Here is a 15229-nt window from a genome sequence, read left to right as displayed (position 1 = left end):
AACTGTTTAATACTCCAACACACTAATTTCTCTAAATTAAAAGCATTTTCCATAATAGCAACACGAGGGGCAAAAAACGCTGCAAATGGGTCAGCCTGTAGCTACCTCTCAATAGTTCACCAAAAGTTCATTAAAAATTCACCGCGCTCCCAACTAGCTCACAAATACACCATGTTCCCACATCTCCCCCCTTATTATTACATGACACACGAACCACCGGCTACTTGCATAGTTCCATCCAATTTTCATTCATCAGCAGGGGCGACTCAACAGGGGTAGAGCGATGCATTTCATGGAACATATTGAACAAGGAGGGGAGACATTGCAAACAGCAACATAGGCAAATAAGACCAATACATACAAAAACTATAATTCCAAATAATTGCCAAAGCCACCCCAAAGAAGGCAACCACCCTGTAAGCCAATCCCAAAATCCCGCAAACCCGGTATCTTGACGGATGTGCTCAGTGAGAGAAGTCAATTCATCCAGGCGCTCCTCAATGGATCGGCTATTATCCGTAAGATTAAAACAACACATATGTTTAAAAGATTCACATCCCATATGATGCTTAAGCAATAGAAAACCAATCGCAGCTCGATTATCTAAAATGGCATCTCTTAATTCCTGTTGTTCCATACTTAAAAGAGCAATTGCCTGTGATGTAGCATTAAGCGCTTTAACAGCAAAACAAGCTAAAGCATTCAAGGTTTGTTCCGTATAATACGTTGAAAAGCCAGGAATGCCTGCAACAGCATTCAGCAAAGCCAAATATTCTGAGTGACTATATAAGGTAACATCAGCGGAACACGTATTTTGCAGGGCCGTGCTTCGCCGATTTCGCTGCTGATTCTTTCCGGGCAACAAAAGGGTCATTCGGCTAAGACAGCATAAGGTATTATGACTTAGATTAGCAGGAATATAACTAAAGGTTCGTGCGCCGCAGGTAAAAAACCAACCAGACGGCAAAATAATATGTCCATAATTAAAGAAACATTAACCGCATTAGTACAATTCAAAAGGGGGACACTTACGGTTTGGCAGCCCATGGGTACTTTTGCGCGTGTGCAATTAACCACTCGTGCACACGTTACGTTATCTGCCCCGGCTGGGTACGGGGTATGTAAAGATAGGACCCCAGGGGGCAAGGAGTAATTGGCGGGGCCCCAATTTACCATATTCGAATACTGTGAAGACAAATTGGCATAAGCTGCAAGCATGGTGTGACTGCCAATTTCTTCAGGATGATGACATATGAGCACAAGACAAGTGCCCAGTAGTTCCCCGGCTGCCACAGAATCAGACAAACAAAAGTGTGTGACATTGGCTATCAATGCTAGACGTTCCCATAGGTTATACGTCATTCACACACGTAGCGGTACAAGGAGTCCCCCCTGTAACCCAAGCAATAACACTATAACAATACCGATAACCCACATCCTCATTCTGGAAATAAACAAGATATGGCCACAAGCACAACCTCCTCTGATGCTTCCCCTCCAAGCGCAGGATCTTGTTCTCCAGGCGCCGGGTTCAAGGGCGAGCGAGGTTGCTGTAGCCACGGCCGCACCCACTTAGCAGGTATCCACCGAGGACCTTCATCAAGGGAGACACAAGCATAACCCCGTCCCCAGGTTAGCAATTGTGCTGGCCCCTTCCATTGTTGAGAGGCATAATCAAACCATTTCACCTTAGGTTTCTTCTGCTCATGTTCTATCCTAATACTTCCTAGATGTCTTTGCATTGGAACATGATTGTTATCAGCACTACTAGGTTGCAACCAATTAAGGACATATACCGCTTTAGCTAATCGCCCAGCTGGTGTCTGAACTACTGCATCCTGTCCAGTTTGTGCCTGCTTATCCAACATTCCTTTCAAAGTACCATGAGATCGTTCAATAATGGCCTGGCCTGTCTAATTGCCTGGCACTCCTGTTTTGTGTATTATCCCCCACATTTGCAAAAAGGTTGCGGTGCGCCTGGCCACATACCCAGCTCCATTATCTGTTTTTATCGATCGGGGCACCCCTAATGCAGCAAAACATGCCTGCCAATGTTTTATCACATCCTTACTGCCCGTGGACACGTGGGGTGTAGCCCAGATAACTCCAGAGAAGGTGTCTACTGACACATGGATGTGTCCGAATTGGTTATATTGGGTGACATCTGACTGCCATAATGTTAAAGCCTCTAGACCTCAGGGATTAACCCCGGCGGGAAAGGTGGGTGTCAACCTATTACATTCTGAGCAAGAGGCTACAATACTTCGGGTCTGGGATATAGGTAGAGAGAATTGTCGTGTTAGGGCTTTCGCAGATTGATGGAAAAATCCATGAGACAGGCGAGCTTGCTCAAACCGATTGGGTACTACCACGGATCCCACCAGTGCATCCACCTGATCGTTGCCCGTGCTTAAGTATCCAGGCAGGCCAGTATGGCTCCTTATATGGCTTACAAAATATGGATACCTTCTTCCATTGAGTCGATGCCAGAGGCGCAAGAGTATCTGTTGCAATGCTGGATTATGAACCTTTCCCAGCATAGCTCTCTCCAACCTGTTTACTAACCCCACGGCATATTTAGAATCGCTCATCACGTTGAGCGATTCTTGGTTCCAGTGATCAAATGCCAAAAGTATAGCTAGGAGTTCTAATATCTGTACCAACCCCTCACTAATAACCTTCTTATGGGCCCAAGTATGTCCATCCCACCAGACTACCCCTGCTCTCCCTGTTCGCCCCGCCGCATCGGTAAATACTGTTATTCCTGTCACTGGATTCTCCTGTCTCATAAGGGGTTTTTCCAACTGCAACGGGGAAGAAAACAGGCGGTGGGGAGGGTAATGACAACTCAATTGTCCCTGATAATTTGCTAGGGCAACAGCAAACACAGTGTCATACATCAACAGATGTGTAATCATTGTTTTTGAAAATGGCAACAAAATCTGATGCGGATCAATTCCTGTCATTACAGTTACTCTTTTCTGCGCTTGCACTATTAGCATGGCTATTGCTTCAATTCTGGAAGTTACCGTACGCACATTTTTACACGGTGGGAATATCCATTCCAAACTGAGTAGGGGGTCTTTATCCCTTGTATCCCACTGAAATAATAGCACTTCCAATACTGCATCTAGGCTAAAGACCGCTACCACAAGGGGTAAGTTTTCCCGATATCTCCCGGAATAACCCTCCCCCACCTTATGTCCTATTCGTTGTAATGCTTGCTTCTGTAGTACCGACAGTTGTCGTTTATCTCCAGGGGCTCTCCCCCCTTTTAATAAGGGAAGAAGAGGGATTATATCCGGATTTGTGATGCCACAAAGGGGGCGAAGCCATTGCAGTTCACCTAGCAGTTTCTGTGCATCATACAGTGTGTGAACATGAGGAGAGATTTTCAACTGCTGGGGGCGTACGGTGCAGTCAGTGATCCAAAGTCCCAAATACAAAAAAGGGGCTTTAGTTTGAACCTTTTCTGGGGCCACAAACAGACCAGCTTCTGCTAACGTGGAGGTGATCTGTGTTATAATCATGGGTTCAAAGGCTACTGGTGCCGCAAATAAAAGATCATCCATGTAATGATATATTTTCCATTGGGGATATTTCACTCGGATTGGGCGTATTGCCCATGCAACGAAGAGCTGGCAGATGGTAGGGGAATTTTTCATTCCTTGGGGCAAAACCTTCCACTGATACCGTACGGAAGGTGCTTCGCAATTTACCATCGGAATAGAGAAAGCAAAGCGCCCTCTGTCTCTCGGGTGTACTGGAATAGTAAAATAACAATCCTTCAGGTCAATGATTAGTAATGGCCACCCCGATGGGAGCATGCATGGGGCAGGTAAACCGGGCTGTAAAGCACCCATGTCGACCATAATAGCATTAATGGCACGCAGATCTTGGAGCAAGCGCCATTATCCTGATTTCTTTAGGATAGTAAATACGGGTGTATTCCATGGACTAACTGAGGGTTCTAGATGGTCAAGACGTACTTGCTCCTCTACTAGTTCTGTTAATGCGGCAAGTTTTTCTGTTGGCAGAGGCCACTGAGCAACCCAAATCGGCTCATCGGATTTCCATTCCAATGCCAAGGTTGGCCACTCCTCAGTGGCCGCTAACAGAAAGGGGGGGAGCTGATCACCACCCCCCATTGACTTAAGCAATCCCTCCCCAACAGCCAAATAGTTGTATCGACAAGGTAAGGGCGGACTGACCCCTTCAATGCATTATCGGCAGCATCAATAATATCAATAAAAAATTCACTTAGCATAGGCTCACGCTGTCCGCCAATGCCCTGAAGAGGTGTAGTTACCGGTCGAAGTGGCCATGTCACTGGCCAACCCTGCAGGGGCAACACCGTCACATCTGCCCCAGTATCGATAAGGACCTGATGCTCGAAAGAATCACCATCTGGGCCCTTAAATTGAACTAATCTAGTGGGACGATCTTGTCCCACTGACAAAACAAATGCCGTTGTTAGTGGTGTGGGGTCTACCTGACTGGATGACCCGAAGCCCCCAGTTCCTCTTATCTGGGATGACTTCACAGGAACATTCGCACGAAAGGGTATTAATTGTGCAATTTTGGTTCCGGCCATTATTGTAATAGGCGGGCATATAGCTCGTACCATAATCCCAATGTTCCCTCTATAATCAGCATCAATTAGCCCTGGAAGCACAAAAAGCCCCTGCAAGGAGGCGGATGATCTACCTATTAACAATGCGCTTAACCCATACCCCAACGGGCCAGATGCCACCGATGGAACGAGCGTCACCCTATCATTCTCTAGGGAGACGTCGGCGGCGGTGGCCAAATCAACTCCGGCACTGCCGGAAGTTGCCCCGCGGAGGCCGTCCAAGCAGCCGGCGTATTGTTTGTCCTCATGCCCTGCCGGCTGGCGCTCCGCGAGGCATTTCCCGACCCCGACAAAGGGGTCCCATCTTTTTTAAACCGGGAGTGACACTCAGTAGCTTTATGACCGAATTTTTCACATCGATTACATGTCCCGGGAAATGGGGAGGGAAGTGCATTGTTTTGTGGCTGACCTCTTTTCTTGGGACAATCCCGTTTTAAATGACCCATCTTTCCACACTGATAACACGCCCCCTCCCTTCCTCTACGCCAATTTGACTTAGAGGTATTCAAGGCTACCGCCAAGGCGCGTGCATGAATCTTTGCCTTATCCTCCTCCTCCACCAAAGGAGCACGAGTGCAGACTTCAATCATGTCGACTAGGGAGGCCGATTTTGGTAAAGTCACCAAAATCTTCTTACACGTGGGGTTAGCATTTTGAAGGGCTAAATCTACCCCCAATGCCGATCTGGGGTCTGGTGTTAAATTAGGGGCCCTATCCAATGCCGTCCTTAGGCGGTCCAAAAAGAGGGCAAAAGATTCGCCCACTCCCTGCGTGACTTTTAAATAGGGAGGTGACGGGGCGCCCAAATCAGGGAGCTCTTTAGCATTGGAGGCATTCAGAAGCTGAGACTGTTGTAATATTTGGGGTATCAATCGCGCCTGTAGCTGAGGCTCTTCAAATCGCCCCTGTCCCAACAACATGTCTATAGTTGCTACATGGAGAGGGTCGTCCTGGGGTCTATCTAAATTAAGCACTGCCGCGTGCTCAGCCTTTTATCTCCATGAATCCTTCCATAATAATCTCTGTGTAGGTGTTAACAACATATCTGCAAATTTCTGGGCGTCAAAGGGGCACATCGCTTGCCCCGAGAATATCTGTTCTAATAACGCTTGTACATACGGATTTTTCAAGCCGTACGCCACAATAGCTTTCTGAGCCTCCCTCATCAATTTCCAGTCTAACGTCACCCAAGATTTAACCCCCTCCCTTGATACTGATACCGGGAAAGTAGCCGGCATGGCATCCAAAAATTCCCCTTCAATTATAGCATCCTTTATCAATCCATGCCAGCGCTTAATTGGGTCAGGAGATCCCGCTCCTCCCCCCCCATCCCTCCAAATCACCCCCGTCCCCCGTTCTTCTTGCCCTCGTCCAATTGAAGAACACATAGGTGGCGGAGGTTTCACTTTTGGTCGAACCGGTTGCATGTGGGGGCATAAATTTTGCGATATTCTTCCTCTGCTGTCGGTCGCAACTCTCCCTCGGGAGTGAGGTGCTCCGTACAATCATAATACCTACACAACCTACAAATATGGGGCAAACGTGAGGGGTCAGGTATGCCGTGCTCTTGAAGCTGTTGCAGCAAATGCGATCTTGATGATCCTTGCGGTCTGTTTTCCTTTCTATCCAGCTCATCCATCATCTGTTGAGCTGCAATACCTTCCTTATATAAGCACCGAATTATCTGGTCCTGCGTCAAGTTATCAAACTCTCCAGTTTTAGGCAAGTCAGTAATCCGAACTTGTCGGGGAGGGGCTGATGGCACAACCGCGGGCGGCAATCCTGACTCCCCTTGTAACGGGTTCTTTGGATTGCCCGATGACGATTCCCCCGACACCGGCTGATCCACGGCCATCGGTTCGCCCCGATCTGAGTCGTCATCCTCCAAGGGCAACAGTACCTCACTGGGGTCCAACGGCGCCAAAGGAATCATAGGCGTTGTTTTACCAAAAAAGTCTTTCGCTCCTACCGTGAAGGCCCCTTTCGCTGATGATTCTAATGCCTCGCGTAATGCAATACGCGCCCCTGCCTGAGCTGCTGCGGTGGTAACGGCTCGATGAACAGTCCGCCAGATAGGGCTCAAGGCAGTAGCTTCTTTATTTCCGACCCCCACAGAGTCCCACATGTCTTCCCCCAATGCTTTCCATACCGAAAAGTCAAACACATTCTTTGCATTAACCAGGAAACCCCGTCGCTTTCCCCACCGAAGCAATCTTTGCAGAGCTTCTGGGGAAAATTTTTCTCCCTGGTTATTAAGCAGATTGCTTAAGACCTTAAACACGGTCTGCTCATCTGCCGATGCTGCCGCTCCCATTATGAGAGATATTCCCCGCCGCTCACCTTTCAGTGGGAGCTCCCCCGCCTCAGTTGGGCGTCCCGGTTCCTCACCCGAACGGAGGACACCGGCAGCGGCGTTCCCTGCTATTTCTTCCTCTGTCCGTGGTACCAAATTCACAGAATTCTATCACGTCGGGGTCACCATTTGTTGCTGCTAGCAGGCTGGCTCACAGGACAACTGAAACAGTTGCTGGTAAAAAGCACTTTATTTCCCTTCCCACAGCCATATATATACAGCACTTGTTTATTCCTTTTCTGTTGTTTATCACCCAATGTTCTCATCATTCTTATCTTTGGGTTCCATTATCTTGTGGTGGTAAAGACTCTCAGGTGCTGCTTATATCATTAGTCCTTAGTTCAGCCAAAGTTTAGTCCTCAGTTCAGCCAAAGTTTTCTGGCCTTGTCCTTCAACTTGTTGCCCGCAGCCCCGCCTCTTGTTCTGTTCTTTTCCATTACTTGGTACACATTTCTAAAACATCTGATACTCAGCATTTCCCACATCACATTTGTCATATCTCCCTCCTAGAGAGGTTACATACAATCCTGGCCTACAATAATATATAAACGTAATATAAGAAGGCCTTTCAGGGTTATTGGAGGAAATTTCCTTATATGTCTGTCTCTCTCTCTTTCTCACACATACTCACACACACACACTCCCAGCTGCATTCATATAGCACTCTGTTCATGTATGTATGGGATTAAACCTAAGATGCCTTTACCTATGTAATATTGCCTGAGTTTTTAACATTTATTCAGAAATAACTTAAATATTCCATAGATTCTAAACTGTGGGAATTAAAATCATCCTCCTCCTTTCTCCTTCTACATTAGAAGTTGTCATTGATTCTTTGGTTATTATCTAAAGGACACAAAATCCAGCTGATTCCTGTTCAGTAAAGTATCAGCCTGCTTCATAGTGTTAACTATGAAAAAAGTATTAACTCTTTTACATAGAAATCGTCTAGTGGGATTGACACTTTCCTTTTTATTCTGCTAAATTACTTTAATTTTGTTCCTGTGCCTTATATAATTATTCTTTTGAGTATTACTGTGTTCTAAGTTTCTGGAAAAAAGCAAAGATTTTTTGTTTTATTTTTGTTTACAAAAGGTGGAAATGTATTTTCTGCTCAAATTTACCACTGAACAAATCTTCATCCTGCTATGGCTAAGTAACCTGGAAAGTCTCATGTAACACCCACTAATGGGTTAATTTATAAAATTAATCTTAGCAACAGAGCATCCTCCCTTCAAAGTACATTCAAGTAAAGAAAATGTGTTCTGATGCTGTAGTTCTTGTAACATAGATCCATATTCTGTCCTTGGTTACATGTGTACAATTTGGTATAAACAAGGGCCCAGTTCAGCCCTTAGTATCTTTACTAGAGCTACAGTCTTTACTGAAGTACATCACTTGAGAGAGATTCAGTGAGGCCTAGATATCAGTCTAGGCTGGTCAGGGAAGGTGCTTTAAGAACACAGGACTGTTCAGAAAGCTGCAAGCAGGGACTTTTTTCTCCTGACCAGGGGATTACCATTGAAGATGTTGAAATGCCAATAGTGATTCTGGGGGACCCAGCCTACCCTTGCTCCTCTGGTTCATGAAGCTGTACACGAGCCACCTCAACAGCACCAAGGAAAGATTCAACTACTGGTTCAGCAGGTGCAGAATGACAGTTGAATATGCTTTAGGTAGACTGAAGGGATGCTGTCAGTTTTTACTCACAAAATTGGGAACTTAGTGAGAAAAATATCCCAATGATTATAGCTGCCTATTGTGTCCTGCATAATGTCTGTGAGGCAAAGGGGAAAAGTTGCCACCTGGGTGGAGAATGGAGGTGAAGCAACTGTCTGTTGAATTCAAACAGGTAGACACAAGGGTTATTAGAAGCATGAAGCTATGTGGCTGAGAGAAGCCTAGAAAGAGCACTTTAACAGTCCAGCTACAGTAATGCGGTGTGGTGGACTGTGCTCTATCTGCAGTTTTGGGAGCTGTTAGGAATTGTGTTGTACTTGGTATATGTTTATGAATATATAAACCTTGGGTCGAGTGCTGTAGCTATCTTTAGAAATTTCACATTGGTATCTTCTTTGTATTTTGTCAAAGTTGCAGTGAAAGTGTTCTTAAAACGAACAACAAGTGCTGGGTCATCATCCTGTAACGTGCAATATATGGCAGAATGCAGGTAAAACAGAGCAGGAGACATATAATTCTCCCCCAAGGAGTTCAGTCACAAATTTAATTAATGCATTATTTTTTTAACAAGCGTCATCAGTGTGTATGTGTATGTGTGTGGGGAGGAATGAGGAGAGAATTGGTTGGTTGCATGAAACAGTAAAATTTCAGCCTCTATTTCTTCCATGGATATGAGTGCAGGGCAATGTGTATTTTCCATGGGCAGTGATGATTTTAGCTGATGTCTCACTCCTGAGGGTAACAAAGGCACAGAGAGCACAGTTATTGCTGGCATCCCAAAGCTGCCTGGGCCCGCATATTGCTAGCCTGTTTACTGCAGCGATGCCTGCTGAAGTCATCATGGACTGGTGTGGGAGTGTCCTACCCTGGAGGAAGAAATAAGGCGGCCATCCCTAGAAACCTTCGGTAGAGGACTGTAGACATGGAGGTAGGACATGTACCTCCATGAAAGTTTTATCAAGATTTCTCAGGAGGATTCATGAGACATACCTGTGTAGATAAACAAACTACTCCACATGCTCCCTCCTCCCAGTGGCTAACTGTACAGGGAAACGAAAAGGAGATAACAACTTAGCCTCTGTTTCTTGTACTACCTCTTCTAGTTCAAGTAAATTAGCAAAAAGTCAATCCCTGTATCCTGCTACATTGGGGTTGGGCACCATCTGTACATTTACACATTATAATGGGAAATGCTTTCACACACTTAACCAAAGTTCCTTCCCCTGCACTGGGCTTGACCATGCTTGGCAGTTGGGACTAACTAGATTGTGAAGGAGTCTCAAACAGATCCTGGCTCATGGCATAGCTGGACCCCATCCTGATCGCATGACCCACATCCTCTTTCTCTTTGCTGTTCGTGGGAGGGGTCTGCGTCTCAGGCTCCTCTGAGATATCCACCATGCTCTGTGGGGTCTTGGTGAAGTCTCCACCACGTATGGTATGCAGCTTGTTGTAAAAGTGGCAGATCTGTGGCAAAGGTGAAAGTAAGCCGGTACGCCCCGGTATGGCGTACCGGCAAGAGCCAGTGTACCGTACTGGGCAGTGGCTGGAGCCCCAGGCCCTTTAAATTGTCTCCAGACCCCCGCTGTTGGAGCCCTGGGGTAGCGGCTGCGGGGCTCCGGCAGCTATTTAAAGGACCGGGACGATAGAAGCAGGGGAGCCACAGGCCCTTTAAATAGCCCCCAGAGCCCTGGGGTAGTGGGGGCTCCAGGGCCTATTTAAAGGGCCTGGGGCTCGAGCTGCCTCTGTCGCCCCGGTCTTTTAAATAGCCGCTGGAGCCCCACCGCTTCCCCAGGGCTCTGGTGACTAATTAAAGGACCGGGTCAGCAGAAGTAAGGAAGCCCCAGGCCCTTTCAATAGCCCCTGGAGCCCCGGGCTGCTGCTGCTACCCCGATGGGGGAGTGAGGGAGGAGGAGGTGGAGAAGAAGGGGGGGACACTTACCTTACAGGGTGGGCTGGGGCTGGCTCTGACCCCTTCAGCCCCGCCCCTTCCGGGGGCCAGAGCTGGCCCCAGCGTACTGGTAAGTCACTCGACTTACTTTCACCCCTGGTCTGTGGCTTGGCACCAGATTGACTATTGGCCTTCCTGGCTTTCTGGTATGCCTGCTGTGGTTTCTTTACTTTCACGCTGCACTGCTGCTGATCCCTGTTGTATCTCTTTGCCTGCATCCCCCATGAAACCTGCTTGTAGCTGTCCTCATTTCTGTGACTGCTCAGTGACTGTGCCTGATCTGCCTCTTCTCCCTACAGGCCCAAGAGATCCAATACCTCCTGTCTACTCCAGGAAGGAGCGTGTTGGAATACATAGCCAGCCTGGTTGGTTGCACACCAGGGAAAGTTGCTAGATGTGCTTGTCAAGCAGGGCAATCAGGAAAAGGCATTTCAAAAATATATGGGATATTTAAAGTGGGTGCTGGCTTCTGGTCTCCATGACCCATGGAGTTCACAACTGTGACCAGGGCGATCACTGTGAAGCATTGTGGGACAGCTACTAGAGCAATGTTAGGGTCAACATAGGTCATGTGGTATATACCCTTGCACTCTGTCAACCACATTAGGTTCACCATAGCTCAATGCTGTTCAGGGAAGTGGTGTTACTGTATTGCCTTAATGGGGAGCTTGTATTAGCTGGCGACAAATTTGAGTGTAGACACATGCACAAGTGGGTTGATGCAAGGTGATGTACATCGACCTACGGTTGTAGTGTAGACCAGACCTAAGCCTCTCTCTCACGATCATTATCATATCATTACCATCAGTGTTTTCTCTCTAATCCTTTCTTCTCTTTCCCCATTATCTTCATTCCTTTTGGCCTCCTCACTCATACCATGTCTTTCCTCCTTTTCCAGCCCTGACTTTTTAGGGTGGAGGCAGCGTATGGGTCCTGCAGATGACCAGGGTGTTCTAAATAGCTTTATCTGAATATTTGATTTATAAGATATTACATTTCTGAACTCTTATGTAATGTTTGCATGAATAACTTGCACTGGTGGTTATGGGACAAACTAGTGCTAAAGGTTTGCCTACCAGACATGCTCGAATGTATACTGCCAAACCTGTATTGGAAGTCAATGAGGGAATAAACGTCATGTCAAATTAATGGTTAATAATTAATGGTTATGCATTATGGTTAATGGTTATGCATACAGGATTGGAAGAGACAATCAAGTCAGTTCCTATTATTTATAGATGTTGGAGGGTGGAATGAAGGATGAGATCAAACCAAACTGGTTTTTGAAGGTAAAATAATGGCCTTCTTGTTTAGAAAGAGTGGGGCCTGGTTTAGGAGAGCAAAAGAACTTGCTATAAGGCCCTATGGGTCTAGAAACCAGTCTTGTAGATCTATCAGGTAGTTGACAGCTCCAGGCTACTATCCAGCAGCAGCTATAATCATTCTCCACTCCACATAACCTGCTATGGACACAGACCATGGGAAGTTCCACCTCAAGAGTTTGACAGGCATCAGCACCAAGAGTGTCTGATTGGCTCCCTGCTGTATATAAACCCAAGGGGCATTCTAGGAAGTATCCAGGCAACAGTCTTCTGTAGCTGCCAGGACTGTTCCGGTTCTTTGCTTGTGAACTCTTGGCTTGATTTGGACTCTCCTGACTTGGACCCTGAAACTTGACCTGGACTTTGACCTTTGGTATCAACCCTGGCCTGGAACTGATACGAACTTGTTGGCTACTCCTGGCCACAGGTTTGTCCCTTGGCCCTTACTGTCCTTGTTGGGATCCTGACACTGGCTTTTTCCATAAAGTAAGACAAATCCTGGAAAACAGACTTCTTTGATCTTGATACACACACTTGGCTGGAACCCTGGAAGACAGATAGGTGGGCAGCAGCTGGCTAAGACAAAGGAACATTTTAAAAATGGGGAGATGGAATATTGACCCTATAGGAGTCAATGGGAGTTTTGCCACTGACTGCAGTGGGGCCAAGATTCTACCCAAGGTTTTATTTTACTTACCCTTAGTTACATAGTATGGTTATTGTTGTCACTGTAACTGGAAGGTGTAATTTCCAGCTTGAGGAGACATACCTGCTCTAGCTCTGATTGAGATAGTGCACTAAAATAGAAGTGTAGCTGTGGTGCCGTAAGTAGTGTAAGAATAAGGCCTTTTCCTGTAGCCATATTGTAAGGCCTAAGGCCTTTGTCTACAGCCAGATTAGAAGAGCAGCAGCCATTAGCTAAGAAGCAAGAAGTCACATCCTCACACTGCATCTAAATTACATTAAAATGTATTACAATGTAATATCAGGCTGTTAAGAAGGAGACCCTGTCCTAATAACACCCACTCTCACTAGATAAAGAAACAGATCTTAAGATGGCTAAAGAAAACTGAGTTAGGTAGCATTCTGTCTGGCAAGAAATCATTTATCAATAGTTGTGGTTGTGAAATCCTCATTTCTTGTTTTGTCATTATGGTCTCCCTATTGTTTGTCTGTATGATCTCTGTCTGGTTCTATGTTTCTGTCTGTTACATAATTAATTTTGCTAAGTGTAAATTAATTAAGATGGTGGTGTATGATTGGTTAGAGAATTTTGTTAGGATTGGTTAGTAAAATAATTGGTTAAGGTATAGCTAAGCAGGACTCAAGTTTCACTATATAAACTGTGGTCCAAGAAGGAGACCAGCAGAGAAGGAACAGGAGAATAAGAATAAGAACAACTCACCTCTAAGACACAGCCTAAGATCAGAGCTGTTAAGAATCCTCTGCATGACCGTGACATGCTGCAACCAGAATCCAGACAAGACTGACCTTGCCTGGCTAACAGCAAAAGTTTGCCTGCCTGATCAATATTGGTGAGCATAGCATTGTATGCTTAGCATGTGTATTCTGCTTGGTAATTGTCAATAAACAGAGAATAAGGATATTACTGTGTAAAGCTCTTTCATTGGTAAAAGGTCCTGCAGAAAATTATGCCCTGAGCCCTAGGAATTGGGTAAGGGTGGGTACTTAAACTGACAGGGTTACACCTGAGCCCCAGGAACAGGTTAAAGGTGGGTGCCCCTACAGTGTGTGAGTAACAGAGAATTTTGTGCAGGTAACAGTATTGGGAAGGGCTAGCTACCCCAAGAATGATCCTGTTTGAAATCATAGGTACATATTTGGGTGACTTCTCCTCTTGTCATTCATACTGCTGTGACTACACTTATTTTTAAGAGTGCTAGCTTGATCAGAGCTAGCATGGGTATATCTACTTGAGCTGGAAACTACATCTTCCTGCTGTTGTATAGAAATACTCTGAGAATAGAACCTAGTTAGCTACAGTTGATGGCGTTGATTAGAAGAATTGTAGTTGTAATTAACTTTTTTTGAGTGCCGCAAGTCAGGTGTTTCTGCTATTTAATTTTTATCTTTTTCCTAGACTCCATTTTAGAGTCCTGCCCACTGTGATAGCTCCTGTGTCCTTGTGGTGGGGCAGCTACCTCACCCCTATGAAAGATAGGCCAGAGTGGCTGCGCAGAAGGGCAGCCAATCAGGGCCAGTATTACAGCCAGCCAATCAGGACTAGGCCAGGCCCTATATAAAGGCTGCCCAGGAAGAGAGCAGGCAGTCTGTCCCAGACCTTCATATAGGAAGGTCTGTCTGTCTCCCTCCCTCCCTCCCTCCCGAGTAGGAGATAGGCAGCTCAGATAGAGCAGTGCTGGGCAGGCTTGGGGGAGTATAGAAGGGCTTTGGCCTAATACCTGCCAGATGATAGAAAGGGCCTAGAGGGTGTGAAGGGCTAGAGGGGAAGTGGCCCAGAGATAGTTAGATAAGGGGAGAGAAGGAGGGCAGGGAGGCTGCCACTAGAGGGACCCAGAATAGTGGGAGGGTCTGCCCCCCCGCCCATTCCTCCTTGTACAGCACCTGGCTGTGGATGGGTGGCCGTGACAGACTGCAACCGGCCCTTGAACAGAGAGGTTAGACTTGAGAGGTTGTGGTTGGCCACTGCAGAAAGAGTGAACTGGAAAGACTGCTGTTAACTCCCCTCTGGAAGAAGATGAGGGAGGATTTGGGGGCACTGCTGGAGGGCAGTGTCCTGAAGAGGATGCTGGGAGCAATGCAGGTTGAAATGCCAACCGAGGGCAAGAGATGGACGGGACACCACCGGCAGAGGGTGCTCCGCATGAACTGAGCTAATTCCCAGACTGAACAGCAGGAGGTGCTGCGGGGGTGAGTCCCAACCCCATCACAGTTGTCCTCTGTTGTTGTATGTAGCTTACCCAAACTGTAGCCACTGATTCTGAATTAGGATCACTGCTGACCACCGTTATAAAGAGCAGCAGCAGAGGCACTGTCTATGCTCATGAAGAAAACAATGCACCAGTTTACACTTAATTCACATTTGGAAGATCAACTTCACAACCATAAGGCTTAGAAACTTATTACATTAAATGAAAGCTTCGATTCTACAGAAGTCAATGATATTGATCCCCTGCCTTCCTGGATGAAAGCTTTCTACCTCACTGGTGGCAAGAGAGGGGAATTTCTCAAGCCCTGTTGTAATTTCATTGTGCCTGGGATCTTGTTTTTTAAAGTGCAATATACATCCAAAGTCAGTGCAAGAGTCC

The sequence above is a fragment of the Dermochelys coriacea genome, chromosome 1 (genome assembly GCF_009764565.3).
Source record: "Dermochelys coriacea isolate rDerCor1 chromosome 1, rDerCor1.pri.v4, whole genome shotgun sequence".
NCBI lineage: Eukaryota > Metazoa > Chordata > Testudines > Dermochelyidae > Dermochelys > Dermochelys coriacea.
This window is presented reverse-complemented; position numbering follows the sequence as displayed.